The sequence below is a fragment of the Pinus tabuliformis genome, chromosome 8 (assembly GCF_031772625.1).
Source record: "Pinus tabuliformis cultivar Carrire ecotype Pingquan chromosome 8, CPIR1, whole genome shotgun sequence".
In the NCBI taxonomy this organism is placed as follows: Eukaryota; Viridiplantae; Streptophyta; class Pinopsida; order Pinales; family Pinaceae; genus Pinus; species Pinus tabuliformis.
In genome coordinates this window covers 1,206,513,227-1,206,535,745 of record NC_142294.1, presented here as the reverse complement: position 1 = coordinate 1,206,535,745, position 22,519 = coordinate 1,206,513,227, and the positions used below count along the sequence as shown (strand labels likewise).

Genomic DNA, 22,519 nt, shown 5'->3' with positions numbered 1-22,519 from the left:
CATTTTTCTCCATATCCGTGCATCCATTGATCACGATTTCGCTATGGGAGATGCATAATGATGATAGGAACATGCTCACCAAGTTTCAGATCAATCCGCTTCACCGTTTGGGAGAAATGGCGAAAACAAGTTCTGGTCCTGTGAAAAATTCAATGGCAGCAGTTTGAGGGTGCAGATCTAAACGTGGAAATGAACTCTTGTTGCATGCATCTGGCCAGAGGACACCTGCACAAGGAAACCAGCCATGAATCAGCAACCAAGCCATCATGCAACCATAAAATCAAATGCATGCAGCAATGACAGGCCACAACAGCTCATGACAACCATTCAACTTCGAGGTATGTGACTGATCTCATTCTTCTATTGCATAAATTTAATTTGAAAACTGCATGAATTGATGGAATGGTGGAATTAAGCCACGGATTAGCAAGGCTCAACCGATTATCTTCTCTAGCACTCAGCTGGAAGTCACACAGTACACGTGGATAGCTGACTTACGTGAAAATTAAAGCAACAAGGAGTGTTGGTTGTTTAAACTTCAGTTCAATTCACGGCAGTAATTACAGGGGGAAAAAACAGAGTTCAGGAAAAAAAATTCTAGTTGCATGTGGCCACGTACACTTGGCCACTTCACTCCCTCACCACAAATCATGCCGTAATTAAAAAATTGCTCGGCTGACTCTCACCATCCGCTGATTAATTTGCATTTGTGACATTCTTAGCTGAAGTATGCATCCTCTGCTCCCACAATCGGTTAACCCATCAACCTCCATGGAGCTTTGCGGCCTGTTCTCGAATTTCACTCGTGCATCGGGCTCACTCAAAGGTAGAATCACACTCTACAGGAAACGGGTGGGGTCTTCTACAGGAAAGTGCAGCAGAGACTTCCAGAGCAGAGAAGCCTAAGGTTCTTCACCAAGTTTGGAGCTTAAAGAAAGATGGACAATTATCATATGGCCAAGGGTGAAAAACTTGTCCCTCCTTATGCTAGACGGGGTATAATTCCTCTTGCAATACCACTGTCAGAAGACCAATCAGGTGCTTTCACAGCTCTTCTAAGATGGCCAACCAGTCCAGAAGGCATGGAGATGCCCGTTGTACGAGTTCAGAAGTATGGTGTGTCACGTTTAGCTAAGACTGTAAGCCACTGATTTCAAATTAAAAATGAAGCTCTTGAAGTCTTGCATGTGGATCAATATATTCCTAGGATTCTGGTAGAAGAAGATTGAAATGGCTATGAGGACGCAGCAAATAGCCTTGATGCTGCTTCAGGAGATGCTGGCAAGAAATTGTATAAACAAGGGGATGTAGCTGAATCTAAAATTGGAAATCTTGATGTTTATTTGACAAAGAAGGTTGCATTATTTCCAGATGTATTTGAAGCGTATTGCATTGGGTCATTTGGAAAGAGGCGACCAGGTTTCTGCATTGGTGACAGGAGAGCTTTACGTGAATAGGAAGCACTTTCCTGGATTTGGTCGGCCATTTGTGTTTAATGCAGAGTTTTTTTCTGAACATTGGTCGTAAGCTTGAAGCTAAGGATGCTGCCAAAGTAGCATTAAAATTACCGTGGTGGACAATAGGCTGCAGATATGAGGAAGTTGCTAAAATTGCAGGCTGGGGAGACGAACAAATTGAATACATGAGAGAAAGAGTTACAGATGAGGGAAGGCGTGAGGATATTCAAAAGGGGAAGGCACCTGCTCAGGTGGCTCTTGACCAGGCTGCATTTTTGATGGATTTAGCTTTTCTTGATGGATCCTGGCATGACATCCAGGATCAACTTGCAGCTTACTACAAGGAAGCTGGGTTAGATACAATAGCTCGCTTTATACTTTATGATTGCTAAAATTAAGTGCAAATCCACACACGTTGTTCTCAAGGAAATAGAAAGGTCCTAATTTGGGATCAATCTTTGTATCATAAAATTAGAGCGCACGTCTGAATCAGTGTTCTGCCAATTGAAATTGAAATGTAGTAGCTAGAGCCAAGTAAGGATACAGAAAACTGGTCAGAAAAAAACCAAGTAGGGACACACCCAAGACAGCCACAACACAGTTCAAGGAGAAGGCACCCCCAGCCAAGCAAGCAAAATCAGAGAAAATTGGTTCTACAGGAAGTTAGCAGACTGTTTCTACAGGAAGACAGAGGACTGCTTCTACAGGAAGCCAGCGAACTGTTTCTACAGGAAGTTTGAAAAGAGGGAATCCAAAGGAGAAATCGGCCGAGATGTTAGCCAAAGAAGCCACCAGGGCCATCAAAGACGAGGAGAGAGATTGGTTGCTCAGAGGATGAGCAACACTTTCAGTAGGGGGGTGATGATGAGCCCCAAAAATGTACAATTATTTGGGCTCATTCAACCTCCTAATTTGACTTAATCCACCATTCTCATTGGTTTATTGCATGTTTTTGATTATTTTTATGTTAATAGAGTGAACTTGGTTAGTCATTATGCCAACAAGTCTGATGGGTGCTTTGTGTAGCCTTTTTGGTCAACTTGGAGACAAAATTGAAGGTCTTAATGAGCACTTGGCAGCCAAATTCGTGGGAGAACAAGCTAGAGGATTTGTAGGAAGGTGTCCCCTTCATTTATGGGCCTTTACCTCGAATTCTCCACCATCAGCTCGGAGTTCAAAGGCCACCAAATCAATGAGCACAAGGGCAGCCAAGCAAGTCAAGTAGGACTGCTGTTAACTACAAGTCTTGGGCAGCCAAGTCCCTAAATTTTAGGAGGACTGTTGGGTCCTCAAATTGTATAAATAAGAAGGCTTAGGGCCTCATTTTGGTTAGCTAGTGGTTAGTAATTTTTGTAGCCAATAGTTAGTCATTTCATAGTCTTGTTGTAGTCATTTTGTAGTTCGATTTTTAGGCCATAGATTAGTTTTGCTGTCAGCTCATTTTCAAGTTCTCCTTGTGGACAGTTTTGATGTAACTCTTCATTCTTGATTAATAAAGATGAATCCAGCTTTGCACCATCTCTAAATCTCTCTTGGGAGGCTGTAGCTCTTGGGGTTGGGCCCATCTCAAGCGCTCAGTACCTCCCTTGTTTATCTTTATGTGTTTGCTGCGTTCCTAAAATGAAATCTGCTCTTAGATCTTGCTTTGTTATTTTGGTTGTTTGTGATGGTTAAAGTAGCTTTTTATGGTTAGAATCGATTGGTAGGAGTTTGTCATGCATTTATATCTTTTTGAACGTTCTTACTCACGTGATGTACATGGTTCTCTTTCCAAACAAAGCTGCTGTTTATTCATTTCATTGACAGTTGGATTAAGTTAGCTAGGACTTGGTTTGTTTGCAAGGATTCATTGATTCGTTTGAATGAGCATTGTGCAGGGAATCTCTATCACCTTCATCACCTCCTCGTTCATCTGAGCCTCGTCCAGATCAGCTCCTCCATCACCAAGTCTGTTTCCTCATCTCCCATCTGCTCTTTTGCCACGAAACCCTACCTTCTTGCTTTTCCATTGCCTACACCTTCGTTGATGCAAGTCAGCCTTCCACATCATCTCACCACTCCATCCACCAGTTCCTGGGTCACTTCAGACCCCCATCCTACCTCCATAACCATCCATGCATCTTCCATCAACCATCCATCCCCAAACATCCCATTTTGAAACATCCTGTAGAAGAACTGTAGAACATCCTGTAGAAACCCCTGCAGACTTCCTGTAGAAGTTCATAAACACGGTTGCATGTCATCCAGACTTTGTGAAACTCTCAGAGAGAATGTTAGGGATCCCTTAGACCCTCTTTGTACCATCCCAACCTTTCCCAAAGCATTTCATCCCTTGATCCATCCCTGCACAGTGGAGAACTAGTTAGAAGCACATGCATGAGAATTTCAACAACTTAAGCAAAAATACAAAAATATGTTTTCTTCAGATAGTAATAAATTAGACACATGCATTTTACCTTCCTAGAATTAAGGCATCTCTTCTCGTAGTTTGCATTCTCATTTTTGCATCAGTAGGACTAGTTGGTAGAATTAGGGTTTGCTAGGGTTTGTGTTTCTTTTTAGCTTTCAGTTTCTTTCCGCAAGTAGATTAGCTTCCTTTGAGTTAGCTTTCGTCCATTAGTTAAAAAGCTTCTTCTAAGAGCTCATAGAAGTTGGCTTGAGCCCCTAGCGGACTTGTGCCAGCTGACCAAGTGACAGCTGCGGCAAGAGCTAGTACTTGTGCATACAGCACCGTCGCTTCCAAGTTTGTTACGAACTACCGGGTTGATAAAATTAAAGATGGGAGCTCCAGGAGTTGTAGCATTATTGCTACAATACTGGGGCCCACCACTTTCCCCTTCTTGTTGCCTTAGATATTTTAACAAAATGACCTAATTTATTTCCTATTGCTGATAAAGATTCTGGTTGCCTGTAATCTAGAGGTAAGGAGTAGAGACATACCCAAATCGAGACCGAAGTGAAGGTCTCACACTCCAGGACAAAATTCATCATCCAAGGCCACATATAGAGGCCTGCAACTGCATAGAAGTAGGGCCCTCCTTCAAACACCCTGTCTTTATCCTTGATGTTAGTAAAGACTACAGTAAAGAAACCCTTTGACCCAAGATGTAGGTCTATATCCCCTTTAGCAATGATATTTGATCCACGCCTATAGTTCCGCCATAACCCCATGAATTTACAAATGATAGCATAAGTACTCATATGATCCCTATGTGCCTGCAGTGCGGGATCACTTAAAACCACTCTGGGTATGACCTCGGTCTTAGGCTTACATGGACCCTTTTGTTTTTTATTTTCTGCTTCCTGTTTCTTGTCCTCTTCCTCTTTTTCTTTTATTCTGTCTTCCTCCCTTTTATTATTCTGCTCCTGTTCATCATCGATGTTCCCTTTCCCTCCTCCTGAAAGACCTTTTTCAACCTCCAATGGTTTCTTGCCTCGGCTGGAGACTGCCTGACTATAGGAGGGAGTGGAGCTCCCCCCTTTACGCCTCTCCATGGTGTTCAACATCTGAATAATTTTGGTGAACCCTAGCTCTTACCAGTCGTCTCACCTCAGAATTTTATCGAAATTACAAAAACATCATATTCATTTGGAAATTACATTTCCATGTCATTTTGTGCCACCATATTTGTGATCAATCATATTTCTCTTTGTCTCCTTTTCTTTCTAGAATCATGATGTATTTTTTTACTTCCCTCACAATTTCCAAACCAAATAAGATACCATCATCAACAAATAATAAATGAGATAATGATAAGTATCCATCTTATATTAAACCTTTTATAAAACAATATATTTCTCATTTATTAAATACCTTTCTTAAACCCTTAACTACTAGAAATAAGATAAAAGGTGACATAAGTTAGCCTTGTCTTAATCCCCTCAAGGAGGGAAATAATTTGAAGACTAGACCTTTTATGAGGAGGAAAAATAATAATAAATAGATATATCCCAATATCCAATTTACCATCTAAATATCCATTCCAATATCAATTACCATTAACCTTAATACAAACAACATACCCTATCATGTGCTTTACATAGGTATATTTTGAGAACTACCAATAACAACTTATCTATTTTTTATGGACTATCACCCCTCTTAAGTGACCCCTAATGCATCATGGCCATGTCTATTATGAAATAACAAAAAATGCTCTTGACATATAGTCTTCGAGAAGAATTTTTTTTAACCTAGAAGCTATTATCTTAGCAATTATTTTGTAAATTATATTGCAAATAAATATTGGCTTGTAAAGCTCAAACTCTTCTAAATTGTTCTTCATAGGGATAAATGGTATAATGTTCAAGCTGATGGAACTATTATTTTTTTCCGAAATAGTATAGATTCCTCCACTAGCCTCAATTTATCTTCATTAAATCATGAAATCAAGATAAAATTATATTGTGTAACGATTTAGACTCAGACTTTTTTACTTGTGAAAATATTTTATTTATTTTTTAAGTTCTTTTGATATGTTTGATACACTATCTTCATATTGTTATTGCCATATGAAATTTGGAAAGTATGCTTTTATTTTAATTGTTTCTTCAATATTTTCTTTGGATGGTTCTTTGTATATATTTTGAAAGTGTTCTATCCCCATCTCTATAATCTCTTGAAGTCCTCTTATTTCTATTCCATATTTATTTGCCATCTCCTCCCAAATTTTATTGATGTTTTTCTTGATTGTGCATATTTTTAAAGAAATTTGTATTCTCATCCCCTTTTACTCACCAAATTTCTCTAATTTTCATATTTTGTTTTGTTTCCTCCCACTCCTACAACTTTCCTTTTTTCCTCCTCTAATGTATTTTTAATACCCCTTTCTTCCTCCAAAAAAAATCCTTCTATATTTTGAGAAAAAAATCACAATCTAAGCCTCATCCTCCTCTAAATCCTTTTGTGAATTTTGAAATTAATTTTTTCCCATTGCCCTATAACTTAACTATTTTAGGTTTTCTACAAAATGGAACATTGATGAGTTCTTAATAGATGAACCACACCTTTTATAATTCTAGATGGCCAAGCTTTTGAATTTCTCATTCCCCATCCATTTTGGATTGAATTTAAAAGGTATCAAAGTTTTATTCTCATCATTTCTATTTGTATAAGAATTGGAAGATGGGGAATGGAAAATGTTGGGGCCGGGAGGGGGTGTGGGGTGTTATTATTTTCCCAAATAGAAAGGTGGAAATATCATATGCATAGGTTTTGGTAATGGATTGAATAACCAAGTAGAGGCTTATGCACTTTTCCTAGGCTTATCTTTGGTAGGCCTATGCCTATAATTTCAATAATCAGGTGATTACAGGAAACTCCAGGATCTTAAATCACCATCTAGTTGTAGACACCTTCCCAAGAGAAATAAAATTAAAGAAAATTCTCAAGAGAATTCAAATCCATTTATCTAAATTTCAATCCTATTCATTGTGTCATATGTTATGCGAATAATCAATCCTATTGACAAAATGGTCAACAAGGGAAAAATATTGGCCTTGGGAATCTTGTGGATTAATAGGCTTGAGGAACACTAGTATATTCCTTAATGAAGTGGATTATGTATTTAAATTATAAAGCGCCCCATAATGGCATAGCATAGGTGGCAAGATCATACATTTTAAGGTTGGATCGATAGGGGCTATAGATATCCCTTCATGTATCCCTTACAAGGATGAGCAAGGGAAGGTGGTATAGGAAAATTAATTTTATGATTACCGTGAGGATATTCCAAGTTTGTGTTTCATGGGAAGGAGTTAGATTCATGTATCCATAACAATCCATATCAATTTGTTATGGTTCTTTTTGTGTCATGATATTTGATGGAAATATGGCCTGGGTATGGTTTATATTCCATTCAATGAATCATTAAATTAAGGATATGGAAATTGGTTAAAATTGGAAGGAAATGCAAGGATTGATATCTATCCCCCATGTCAGCAAAATAAATTATGAGTGCTAGTGGGATTTCAATGAAGAATTCAACATAATTAGAAATTACAGATAATCCAAGTCCCCTTGTGTAAGTGAATTAGGGGTCATTGACGCACTTTGGGCTTTATATTAAAGGAATGATTACACAGGAGGAAAGCATATCTTATATCTAAGCATGGTCATCTTTGTAATTGGGAAGCTACTTTGTGAAAGGTTGATCAAGATGAGGATAAATTATCCCCATACTTTCTTTATCTCTCAATTTGAATTGGGAATGAATTGCAGGCAATGGGGCTTGGGATTTGAATTATAGTTACTCTATTATGCCATTTAATGTGTTTGGAATATCGAAGGATCGTGAAACGAATTATGACCAATAATATTGGTAATTCTGGGGAAATTTACGGGCAATTGCAACAATTACAAGTATATATTATTGAAGTGCAATTAAAATATAATCAACGGATGTCCAATATCACTTCAATAATGGATATGCTTGTTGATCACAAGACTCTCATCTAAAGGACCGGGGAAGAGTTAACAAGCCTACACTAGCAACTAGATGAGATGCAAATGACCCTTTGTCAGAGGCAATTGAGTTCACCCTCATCTAATAATTTTGTAAGTCATTTAATGATAGATATTCCAAATATTAAGTAGCTATAGCTCCAGCGCTAGGTAGGGGTAGAATACAAGAAGGCTTTGATCCCCTCGCTTCTATGATTTAGCATGTTCACAAAATCATGTAAACTTTAGGATATTTTGGGAAAATTTTCACCATTAGATATTATAGGACTTTAATCTCTACATGATGGATTTTTATGCACTTTATCAATTGGAAAGAATTGTCTGCAATATCTTTCCATTGAGATTTTTCCCAATTTTCATGTAAGGTTGTGCCCCAAACACATATTTATTATGAATATAATTTCTCATTACAGTTAAAAAAACAAAGAACTGGAAGATGGTTTGAAGAGCTATCTTTCCCACCAAAGATTTGATATGATCCTTCCATCTCATTTTCTACCACTATACACCTATCAAATATTTTACAACCTCTTCAGCTTCGAACCTAAAATTTCTCCAAGTTAGCACTAGGTTCAATGACATCACGTCATATAACCCTATTCCATAAAAAATATGGGTAATTTTTTTTGAGAGTGGATGTTCTCTTACATTAGTGTCCCAAAATTATCCTACTTTAGTGGTGAGGTTAAGATCACCATCCAAAATCCAATCTACTTTGAGTACACCTTAAGTGAATAAATTGTCTTAGACAATTTTTATGCCATATTGATCATAATTTTGTTATAAAACCCCCATTAAGAATGATAGAGATAATGAGTTCAACTTGGAAGTTGTTCTACCTTGCTAATAACCCCCTAGAATATTTCATTTGAGTCTAAGGAAAGTAAGTTCAAATATTTTAAGACATTTGGAAAAATCCCTTTTGCTTTTTCTCATTTACATATTGTCACACATTGTCTCTTGAATTAACTTTATTTGCTAGCTTAAATTAATTAACCATCATATTGAGGTCTATTTACCCGCCTTGCATTTAAATGTAGGATAACCATGGTTTAAAATTTACCAAGGAATTTATTCTTTTAAGGGCCCTATTTATGTTATGTTGATTACTTTCTAAAATTTTCCTTTATGCTCTTATTTGTGCTAATGAAAAAATATATCTTTTTTCCACCACACTAGGCTAATTAGGGTCCAAAACTAGTCCTGTTTCTACATCTTTATCATCCACCATACGTATTCGTTTCTAGGTTTCAATTTATATCTATATATTTTTGTTTCATTTCCTTCTTTACTAGATGTGGACATGGAACTCGATAAATTAATTTCTAGTGGTTTAATCTCCATAGTCATAAGATTTACTACTATTATGGAGGGAGCCCTTTTCTCTTGGAGTGGACCCTCTAACAAATGGGGATGTATACTTATTAGAGAGGACTTACTAACATAAAATCACCCTTTTTCATTTTCAACAATAGGTTAATGTAAACCAATAGGATCCTCATCCAAACATTTCTTTGAGTTTTTAATATTCTAAGAGATAGAAGGACAAGGATTAGAAATTGTTTTCATACCTTTATCTTGCATTGCCTTTACAATGTCAAGTTCCTCACAATTTGTCTTCCAATTACAAATAACTTTATTATCCTTTTCATTTGAGAGTTAACTTCCAAATATCTAACATATATATCTAGACTTAATTAGACTTATTCCTTATATTTGACCCCTTTACCTCAGTAAATCATGTCTTTTAGAGTTTCCAAATTCTTCCCTGTCTTGTAGATTTACCTTCTCTTCCCTTTGTATGGAGCCCAAATTACATCTTTGTTGAGGATTTTCCTTCTCCATTGACATTTGTTTTATATATTTCTCCCTTTTCCATTCCCATCTATCTTTAGGACATGGGAAATTCTTCACCAAGTTCCCTTGCACATGAAATCTCATGACATTCTACTTTACATCTCAAGAACTATGTATAAAGATGCATGCCTTTATATATCATGGCTTCTTTATAGAACCTTTCCATTTTTTATGCTAAGAAGAGAAAGGTTTCCATTCCAAGTCTTTAGATGCTTCTGATTATAAGTCGTCAAAAGCTACACCAAAGTCCCATTAACTAATTATGTCTTCCCATCTATCTAGTGATGGAATGTTATATACCTCTTCAACTTCAGGTCCATCTTCTTGTATAACATAGTCTAAAATGCACTAAGAACTATGGCGTCTCTGTTTAAAATGATGCTCCTTGGTATCTGAGACTTCAACCATACATGTTCAGAGAACAAGTTTGATTCTTATTTCTCTTTGATGGTATTTTTGCAAGGCACAAGAATGCACATCTTTCTAAATATTTCAACTACCACTAACATATATTCACACTCCTTCCTAGTTATTGGTAAACATCCCACAAAATCAATGGAAATGATTCTCCAAGGATGAGTGGGTATAGGTAAGGAATGTTATAGACCTCGCTTCCTACAATTAGGATTGATGGTACAACAACGTATACATCCTATAATGTATCATGTTGCATCTTCTTACATTTTGGGCTAGTATACATACCTTTGTAAGTTGGTAACTATCTTCCATGTTATTGCTCAAATTAGTAGGGGTCCTAGGAGGGGATCCTAGAAGGGAAACTACTAGGTCAAGGGCAACAATGGAGAAATAGTCCACTGTCACCTCAACTATGTCTCCCTACTCTTTACAATTTTTCATCGATGGGAGGAAACCTGGTATAATAAGGATCACGAAATGGATGGATCAATGATAGAGCGAGGGGTGATCCTGGAAGCCTACTTACAAGAGAGGCTTCAATATGTGGCTTGCTTGTCTTGGAAGGCAAGATGGAAGGCTCTCAAGGAAGGGCTTGGGGAGAATTTCAAGGGTTAGGTTTTGAGTATGTGTCTTATAAATGGGATCTCTAAGCCCAATAATTCTTGTGGAAACTTGGGTTCTAGGTGATCTTCGAAGAATTAACCTTGATAGTTCCTGGGACCACACTGGACCAAGTGGACCCAAGATTAGGTCAAGGGGATAGGATTTATAAACCAATGATATGCTTGACCTAATTAGGGAGGGAAAATGGAAGAAGGAATGAATTTTCAATGAAAGGAAATGCAAGGATTCCAGTGAGGTTCTTAGCCTAAGGGAAACCAAGGGAAATAATTGGTCTTGGTGTCCATGTTCTCCTTTTTAGTCCTAAATATCTAAAAGGAAAGAAGTGTTGCACCCTTGGAATGTCGTGAAGAAGTTTTTGAAGGGCACAGTTGACTTGGTATGCTTGAAATCAATAATTTGAAGATAATTAATGGTCATGTTTATGAATTAAAATCACTAGAAGAAAAGAGACCAATAAAAGGGATAGTTAAAATTAAAGCCTAATTGAAAGGTTAAAGTTTGGGGGATGGAAATTAATGTTATACCTGTATAAATTGAGGATAAACAAAATATTCTCTTTAATTACCCTCACACTTAGGAAATTATACTTAATATATAAATTCTTAGAACATTTAAAATATCGTAAGATATGGGGAAGGAATGGAATCTAAATTAGAAAATAAGAATCATTCAATGGAAAATACATAATTACAACAAGAAGATGAAAGTGCAAATGAAATTAGGAAATGGCTAATTTAAAAATGAGAAAAAAGAAATTCATGAGAGGACCTCCATGTGGCCATTGCATAAATCAAAATATCCAAGCAAGGTTTAATTGAGAAAAGTAAGAGATAGTTGGGGACAAGAATTCGATACCTGCTTGTTGAATTTAGTTGATTAGACATTTAAGCACCAGAATAGGGAGTTTAATTTTGGATCAAGGGACACCCTAAGAGGAAAAATAGGAAAACATGTGTGGGTGAGGGAAATTATCCATTTTAAAAGAAAATAAGAAAAATAATTTCATAAGAACTTTGATAAAATTTTGACACTTGAATGGCTGAATAATCAAAATTTTGAATTAAGAAAAAATACTTATTTTTGCATGAAGAGCCAAGTGGCAATACCAAATTTTTTTATAAAAGAAATAGCAAGTTATGTGAAATTCACTTTGGAATCGGCCTGTTATTGGATAGATGTCCTAATACTATTTTGATTGTGAGTGACTATTAGAGAATTATTGTGAGTTTGGTGTATGTAGATTTCCATTGGGTGGAACTTCATGAGTCTCAGACCTCACCTCCACACTTTGAGTGTATCCATCTCCTGTACAACTCCATTGTAGCTTGAGGGTTCATAGGGAAGAAGAGTACCAAAGAAGAAAATAGGGAGGTTCACTGGTGAGTCATTGACATTGGGAAAAGCTAGCAAGGATTTAGGAAATTGTGAAAGCTTCATCAAAGTTGAAGTAGGAGTTTCACAATCAATATTGCACCATATTATGCTATTATTTGGGATACAATGTTGTAATAAAATTTATTATTATAATTATTTAAATCATGAACTTTTTTTTTTCTAAAAATAGAGTAGAACAAAATACATTTATATATTGAATCATTTAATTTGTAGTTGACTTTTTTGTAAATATACAATTGATTTATACATCATATTGGTGCAATAAAATTTTTATAATTCCTAACAAAAATATATATGGAGTGTTAAACTCAAAATTCCTAACAAAAAGATAATGATTAAGTGTTAAACTCAATGTGAAACCTAGGAGATTTATTAGTGCCTGCCTCGTTAGGGACTATAGCATTCACCTCACAGTCAAAGTGCATTGACTCTATATTATTTTTTTTTTATTTTTTTTTCAATTTTAACCAAAGTTTTGGGAAAATGTTGAATATTTCTATTTTCCGTAAATTCATTTTTTTCCCTTTTTTTTTTCTTATTTATGATTTCCTGCAAATCTTATTTATGATTTTTTATTGGCTCAACAAGTTCTGATGGGACATAATTCCCTTGGTGGAGGGCATTTGACTTTTGGCATTTGTCAGTGCATGACAATTCACTTAAAAAAAAAAAAAAACTAATTTTGTGAGTGGTCATTCCATCGGTGAGTGCACTGACACTGACACTGTTATGCTGCTGCTCTTCCCAATGATGTTAGAACTAATGTAGTTATAGGTTATACGTATGCGAGGGGAGTGCTAAACAAAACTCCAATTAATATATTATGTTTCATTGTGCAGAGCTTTCATTTTGCAGAGGAAGCTTCCTCCACATAGTGAAAGCTCCACATAAGGAAAGATCTGCATAGTTATGATATTTTCCCATTCATTTCTAAGGTGGTGGAATTGCAGATGAAATGTTGGGGGTTGTCGAGCATTAACTCTGTGGCTTTTATTAGCTTTTCAAATTTTTGGATATTGTCATACAGTGCTATGACCTTCACTACATTGAATGGAACTTTGAATGAAGCACAAGAAACATGATTTCCCATAATCCAAACTATATTTTCTATTTATTTATGAATAAAAACCTTTAACATTATTTTATTTTTAATCATTTCCTTGAATTTCAACCAGAGCATTATGACACTCCCCCCTAGAGACTCTGTTAATAAATCATCCTTCCACTCCTCCTCCATTTAGGCATTGAGATCTGCTACAAAACCACTCCTGATATATTCACAATACTTTAAAAACATGGTTGTTACTAGTCCTCCTGCATCCCAAACTAGTTTAGTATTATCGAGCATCTTCGTTAATACTATTAGTGTGAAAATTCTTGGAAGATGTACCAAAAATACTTCACTTAAGTCACTAGGTGACAAGTGACCCTAACAACAAGTTGATGGCTGCTGTCAATTCAAATTTGCAACACAAATATAAAACTTGCAATAAAAGTAGATATGATCCAGAACAAAAAGCAGCAATATAAAATATCCAGTATAATAACCCAATTGGAAAGACTTTTTTGAATGAATAAATCTTTTATTAATAGCACCTGGTGAAGGAGATCTACAAATGGGTCTATAAGTCCCCCTCTGTGGGATGGGTCCTTTGATGTCCTTGATGCTTCAGAAAAATGATTCTCTCTCTCAATATGTGAAAAACCCAGACAAAAGTAGAGAACTCAAAATGAGAGCTCAAAGAAAAAAAAGATGTTAATGCTAACGATGATTATGATCATGGTGAAGAATGAATGAAAAACCCTACTATTTATAACAAAGTATTGAGTTAATCTAAAAAATGAAGAATAATAAAATAATATTAACTGAATTCAGATTTATTCGCTTTGAATACTTTATTATATTTATTGGAGAGTGAAAAGATATTTAAAATAGTTAAATACATTTATTTAGAAATAATTAACAAATAAAATGATTTATTAATTATTTCGCTAGAATTAAGAAATGTGTGAAATCAATATAATTATTAAATATTGATTTAATAATTATTCTAATAACAGAAATAAGGAAAATTAAATCAACAATTATTTATTTAAATATTTCTAAGGGATTTAGTCAAATGTGACAAGGAATAATGATTTAATAATTATTCCTAGAGAAAATTAAATAAATAATGATTTGTCTAATTATTCTCATAGTTTTTTTTATTTAAATCAAAAAATAATTTAATAAAAGTGGTTTACTAGATTATTTCCCATAGTGAAAATGCTTTTATTATGGTAAAATTAAATCTATATGGTGTATTTCGATCCACCTAGTTAGAAATGGTCAGGTGATCATTTTTTGGTGATAACAAATACCGATAGATTCAGAACAATGAAGCCTGCAACCAATCTTAAATATTTGGCCATACCTTCAACTAGACCAAGAGGAACCTTTCTACATCTGTCCCAGAGCCACAAATGACCAGTTTCTCTACATACAAGGCCTCCAATCTCGTCCTCTTCCAAATATGCAATACATTCACTATTTATATGTATTACGTTATCTTCAGCCATTATAATCTCCATTTTCATTTATTGTAGGGAAAAAGTATAAATGGCATGCCTCACCAATTTAGCTCGTGAGCAGGCGTTCAATACATTCAATACTTCCTTCACATTAGGCTCAACAATATCTTCCTATCCCGTAAACCATTTAAAAAAAGCTATTATAAGATCTAAAGTCCAAATTCTTAGTGAAGCATTAAAATGTTGTTTAAAAGGAATTACATGGCATATTAAATTAATAATTACTTCATTAGAGACACCGAGGAAGTTTATAGGAGTGTCCATGTGAAACACTCCTTCACAACCTTCTACTGGGGAGTTGAACTATATCCACAACAATAATGCGGGAGTGCAAAGATTAGTTTGAGTGTTGATAGTGAGTGCAAAGAAGTCAATTTTGCGGGAGTGAGGAAAAATGTATTTTCTCTGCACCACTCTTTGCACTCAAATGAAGCTCTGCACTCCTGCATGTGTTAAAACGCCAATACGGTGTGGTTGTACCTTTGACATGCAAACCCCAATTATATTTTAAATTTTATGTGGTGGTGACTTTCACTACGTCTCTACCTCTCAGCGTCTGGTCGGTTTAATATCGAATATGGATGTTCTCACACGTTCATCTATTCATGGACGGCATGCTGAAAATGAGAGTTTGATTATTTAAAACTAATTTCTTAATTTTATATCCTCGAATCTCCAATGTCATTATTGGCTTTGTCTGCCAAAGCTTCCATGTAACAATTTATAACCTCTACGACTGATTTTGATATCGATTGTGTCACATCAACGATAATAGAATGGGTGTTTCTTCTTAAACCCAAGTAACCCAAGTTGTCATTGACCACTTTTATATCTACTAGAATTTATTATTGTAAATTTATAACATTCGCCTTGTGATCAAAGTGCATTGACTTTGCTTTAGTTTGCTATTTGTTTTGAAATTTTAACCAAAGTTTCAGGAAAATGATGAATATTTAAATTTTATATAAATTCAAAATAATTTCCTCGAAATCTTATTTCTAATTTTCGATTGGCTCAACAAGCTATGATGGGACATAAATCCCTTGGTGGAGGGCATTTTATTTTCGGTATTTGTTAGTGCTCGACAATTCATTAAAAAAAACTAATTTTGTGAGTCGCCATTTCGTTGATGAATTCTCTCACACTGACAATGACGTTGTTATATTATTGCTTTGCCCAATTATGCCAGAACTGAGACGGTTGTAGGTCATTTATGTAGGCGGGGGGTGGGATGAACAAATCTCTAATTAATATTATTATGTTTCATTCTTTCCTCCACACAGTGAAAGCTACACATAATGTTGATATTCACCCCTTTGTTTCTCAGGCGGTGGAATTGCAAATGAAATGATAGGGATTATTTAGCATCAGGGATGCGGATTTAATAGCTTCTCGAATTGTTGGATGCTACCATACAGTGCTATAACCTTCACTACATTGGAAAAACTTTGGATGAAGCGTAGGTAATGTGATTTCCCATAATCCCAACTGTATTTTCTATCTATCTCTGAATGAAAATCCTTAACATTATTTTATTTTTAATAATTTCCTTGAATTATGACAAGATCATTGTGAAACTTTCCCCCAACGACTTTGCTAGTAAATACTCCTTCCACTCCTCCTCCATTCGGGCATTGAGACCTACTACAAGCCCACTCCTAATATATTCACAATACTTTAAATACATGGTTGTTACCAATCCTCATGTATCCCAAACTTGTTCAGTATTATCGAGCCTATTCATCAATATCGATAGATTTGGGACATTGAAGCCTGCAATCAATTTGATATATTCGACCATACTTTCAAGCATACAAAGAGGATCCTTTTTTCGTCCATCCCAGAGCCATAAATGACCAGTGCCCTCTAATATCGTCTTCTTCGAAATCTGCAATACATGGACGCTATTTATGTGTATTACGTTATCTTCAGTCACTACAATCTCTATTTTCGTTTGTTGTATGGACGAAGTATAAATGACGTGCCTCACCAATTTAGCTCGCGAGTAGGCTTTCAATACATTCAGTTCTTCCTTCAGAAAAGGATCAACAATATCTTCCTATCCCAAAAACCATTTTGAAAAAGCTATTATAAGATCTGAAATCCAAATTCTTAGAGAAGTAATAAAATGTTGTTTAAACAAAATTACATTGCATATTAAATTAATAATTACCTCATTAGAGACATCGAGGAAGTTCATAAGAGTGGCCACATGAAACACTCCTTCACAACCTTCCACACGAGAGTTGAACTATATCCACAACAATAATACAGGAGTGCGGAGAAGTTGATTGTGTAGTAATGCGAAGATATGTGTTTTCTCTGCACTCCCACAAAATCAAATTCTTCGCACTCAAATGAAGCTTCACACTCCCACACATGTTAGAACCCTTGGATGATGTGGTTGTACTTTTGACAAGAAAACCCAATTATATTTTAAACTCACTATGTCTATACCTCTCAATGTCTGGTTGGTCCAATATCAACTATGGACTTTCTCATGCATTCATCTGTTCACGGATTGCATGTTGAAAATGAGAGTTTGATTATTTAAAACTAATTTGTTAATTGTATATCCTCAGATCTCCAATGTCATTATTGGCTTTGTCTTCCAAAGCTTCCACGCGGTAATTTATAAGCTATGTGACTGATATTGATATCGATTATGTCTCACCCACGACAATATAATGGGTGCTTCTTCTTAAACTCAGGTAACCCAAGTTGTCATCAACCACTTTTATATCTAGTAGAATTTATTATTGTAAATTTGTGTGGAGCTTCATTTAAGTGCAAAGAGTGAGTGTGGAGAAGTTGATTGTGCGGAAGTGTATAGAAATGTGTTTTCTCCGCACTCTCACGCAATCAACTTCTCAACACTCAAACGAAGCTCCACACTCCTGCACGTGTTTTGAGAAAAAATCTACCCTTATTTAACTTAATCCATACAACAAACGAAAACAATTAAATGCTCTTTTGCTTCACTACATGTAGCTCTGATCACTTCCCCACGATTGTATATCAACGGTGAGTTGTCATTTCCCTTGTGCAGAGAAGTTGATTGTGTGGGGGTGCAGATAAAACACATTTCCCCGCACTCCGACACAATCAACTTCTCTGCACTCAAACGAAGCTCTGCACTCTATTTTATTTGTCTAATACTTCTAACATAGAATAAACTCAGCTCTTAAGAAAGGCATAACTAATATATTCAAAAGCCATAAAAGGAGAATACTATCTAGTTTTTAAGGTGAAAAAGAGCTTCCCTAAGCTCCAAAACTTGGTACTTTGTGATGCCCTTCCCTAGTTGTAAGCATTGAAAAAGAAGGAAAGTAGCTAGAGTCGAAACAAAGTTGTAGTCATAGCTACTACTAGAAAAAAGAGTTTTGAAATAAAATACTTAACGCACAAAGGCAAGAGCCATTGCTTGTTGCCTACTACTACTATTGCTGCCAGAAAGATCTAGTTGAAATTGTCAGAACGAGGAACTACTGCTATCTGCTAGCTACTATAGTTAAGGGAAAACAACTAGTTTAGGGAAAGAACTCCTGCTAGCTACTATATTTAGAAGACAAATCCACTAATGAAAACTTGTTGGCAGTTGTCAGTTATAAACTAACATACTAATAGAAAGCCCTACTGCTACTAGTACTAGGGGCTTAAGCTACTGGCACTATAGTTGCTTATGACAGAGAACGAACAAACGCAAAAAGCTCAAACACAATACCAAAACCTTTAAAAAGTGATTTGCATCTCTATTTTATGATGTCGACTTTTGGTTTGTTGTTGAGTGTGAGAAGATGATCAATCGGTCAAACTTTCTTTTCTTTGTTCACCTTTTAATAATAGTCGGGAAGTTGGTTCATTATATGGCATAGAATTCCTTTTTTCTTGATGAATGTTGAGAAGAGGCTATCCATCTACACCTTGCTGCATCATCGACATAACAAAGAACAAAGCATGATGACTGAGTTCAAGATTAAACAACCAATTATGAACATCCCATAAGATTTCAAAAGGAACTCCCTCTACATAGATGGTGTTGTTGTCCTTGAATTTCCATAGCAAATGCTTCACTTCCACAACCACCTCCCTATCAAGGTTGATAACAAGCGTTGAATCACTGGTTCGTTTGGTTTGGCACTTAAACAATACGTCACCTGACTGCTTCCCATCACCAAACTGAGCCATTGTAGCAAAACACAGAAAATGCGGCCAAGAATCGAACATGAACTAATTCTACAAAACACAACCCAAGCAACAACCCACAATATTATTGAACTAAATCCCTTGTCGTCATCATGGCCTTAATTATAACTAAGAGTACATTGGGGGCTTGTTATGAAAAATGATGAGATTGCTTACACAAAAGCAAATCTAAAGGGCTCCTACTTCCAATCAAACTCTACACAACAAAACATATATTGCCCTACAAAGTTGCAAGTAGTGAAATGCATAGAGAGGTATCTGCCAAATATTTTTCCGATGGCATGTTATATGTCCATATCGAGCCCATATTATCGGTTTGTTTCTTTGACGGTTAAGTAGATTGCTCTACTCTACACTGCTATCCTCATTGTTAAAGAAGATAAAAGATTATATTATGGATCTAATGGTTAACAACATGTGTTTTCTCTTAAGATGTTACAGGTTCAAAACTAGAGGGGTAGAGTATGTATGCCTTTGTAGACTTAGTAGTGAAATACACCAATTTGGTGTCTAGCTTGGCTATGATCTTAAAATTAGATAATATAGCAGTGAAATACACAACTTTGGTGTTTAGCTTGGCTATGACCTTAAGATTGGATAATAATAATAAAATCCCCCACTATAAAACCTATCATTATTTTGCATTGAAAGCAGCAATGGTGCCCAGGCTTACCTTATGTTGTCAAGCAATGATTGGACTAATCTTCCAAGTTGCAAGCGAAGATAAATTCATCAAAGTATTGAACGACCAAGATTGATCGTCGAGATTGAGGGCATGAGTGTAAATTCTAGTCTCCAGTGCCTCAACTCTCCAGTGATTTTTCAGTGCTCCTGCTTTTGTATTTGGATTTTGATATGTATCAAGGAGTGCCCAATAAAGGTTCGAATCAAAGGCTTAATCTGCTAGATCAAAGGCTTTAATGCCAATGTCAGAACAGGGAGGGATGGTAGTAAGAAACTTGGCTATGGTCATGGAACTTCAACCAATAGCTTTGCGTGGGCTCATTTGGCGGATTCTTTTCGTGACCCGTCTTCGATCCCTGACGAGTTATTTTCCAAATACAAATGAATAAAATAATTTGGGTTGTTATCCTAGGTTTCATACCTGACAACGGTGTGTACCTTTTTAAATACAAATGAATAAATTACTCTGAGTTGTTATCGGTATAACTATGTAATGTGGGTTGTTGGAAGTATTATTATATGGTGTTACAACTATGTAATGTGGGTTGTTGGAAGTATTATTATATGGTGTTACAAGTATTGATGCGCATATAGAACAGTAGAAGAAAATGGGAGCCGTTGCATTTTGTTTGTGCTTGTTAATCCTTAAACTCTACACCGGCACATGAAATATTTTGTTTTTGCTTGTTATTTGTGTGGAGAGGTTTGATTATATGAAGAGTTTTTTGTGGAGATATTTCATTGTACGGAGTTATTTTTGGTATTATGTACCATTTTTAATTAATTAATTAGTGATAAAAGAAAAAAATACGTTGTATTATAACTATTGCACTGGTTATAAATTTTGTTTTTTTCTTAATTAAAAATACAATATGATATTTGTCCATAAATTCACATTCTGATTGAAGGCTTGAAAGCAATTAAAACCCATCTGTTTTCTGTTCCATTCTAAACTCCGTAGAATTACTATTACCAGTATAATTTAATCCACTGATGAGGTCATTCTTCCAACTCCTCTATAGCTTTCGTTTGGGTAAGTAGTTTCAGTAGTATCGTTGTATCTATAAGTTGTATTTGGGTACATTTTCTTCATAGAGAAGGTATCATTAAGTGCTCGTAATATTATCCTCAATTGGAGATATTAGAAGTGCTTCTTATCCTATCATCAACTTGTGGTACTTGCGGATTTTCTTGTAATATGTGTGCCTATTCAAAGTTTAACCAAAATTTGTTTATTTATTATTGTATTTTAAATGAAAAAATTCATGGATAGCATCAGGTTGTACAATAATTGAAAAAAAAATCAACGTTTAATTACTCCAAAATAAAATCCTAACATTCCTTTTCCTCAGGGAAAGGTTATATAATACACCGGACCAATTTTTTGTGTAAGAGATCCATTGTAGCCAATCTATATGACCTTATGGTGTATTAAATCAAATTATTCAATCTTTCCAAGTGTAATTTGCATTGTAATAACATTTATCTTATAAACTAGAATGTTTTCATTTTATTTTTTAATAAGAAAAAATTGGTCAACTTTAATTGAAAATAAAAGGCAATTACATTTTCATTTTTTTGCTTTTTAAAAGCTCTTTCTACATCATGGTAGCTCTATTGTAAATTGTTCTTTTAGAGATCTGAAGACTTATTTTCTGTATGTCTATCTTGCTAAAAAAATCTGCTTGTTTCACTTTCTTCTCTAATCTATTTTTCCTTTTTTAATAAGCTAAGTATCTATTAAAAATCTGTTGCTATTTAATAATAACATTGTCCAGAAAGACGAAAATATTTATGGTCATCCTTTCATGTGCTATCCATATGGATTAGAAATTTCGTGAGCAACAAAAAGTACCATGACGAGATCTATGTAAATGTCAATCATATTTTGAAGCTCCTGCGCTGCAAAAGGAACCATTGAAAAATGTTATGTAAAAAATCTCTCCCAACATAACACTTCCCATGTTTAGATAGGAGATCAACCGCCTGGTTTTTCTCTCTCTATATATGTGAGAAAACGAGATGTTCTTGAAGGACAAGGACATAGATCTTATGCATTGCATCCAATATGATAGTGAGGGTAACCCAAATGTGGATTGCTCCTCTATCCACTCAATTATCATTTTTGAATAGCGCATGAAAGACAACTCCTCTATGGCCAACAATCTAGCACAAAGCAACACACCCCGAAGTGCTATAAGTTATACTCTTTTGTTTGAGCCTTCTCCCCCAAACCAACTAAATTGATAGAACTATCCAAGCTTTAGGACAACATATGCCCCACATCCACAAACCTCTGAAGAGGAAGCCTCGTCAAAATAGCCCACAGACATAGATGACCTAGTTTCCCTAAAACGACAATATCTCCTCAGTGGCTTCGACTTCCATGACCTGATCTCCTGAAAATATGTCATTATCTTCAGGCTTATATTTCTCACATCAGGGGCAATATGGTTGAAAATTTTAGCATTCCTACTCCTCTATATGCCCCAAAATATGTAGAATGCTAACACTCTGAATGCCTTTGCCCCTCTATCCACAAAGTGATGCATTTGTTAATGGATATCCTATCCCAATCTACATGAATTTTGAGCAAATGTAAAACTTCCTTCCAAATTGAAGTTGTAAAAGGACATGTAAGAAGGAGATTGACTACCTCTCCATTCACCCCACTGCATAAAGTGAAAATACCTTGGCCCTAAAATCTCCTTCTAATAAGGTTTTCCCAAATAAGGATCCGATTATGAAACACCAACAACATAAAGCGATTCAATTTCAATGGGACAATCCACTTCCAGGACCTCGATAGCCATGAAGCATTGTTTAGAAAACTACGCCCTTGTGT

General features: G+C 35.5%; 1 pseudogene; it reads left to right on the top strand.

The window, feature by feature from the left end:
• The first annotated feature begins 938 nt into the window (after nucleotides 1–938).
• On the top strand, nucleotides 939–1,864 carry LOC149239696 (protein IN CHLOROPLAST ATPASE BIOGENESIS, chloroplastic pseudogene; annotated as a pseudogene).
• The last annotated feature ends 20,655 nt before the right edge of the window (nucleotides 1,865–22,519 follow it).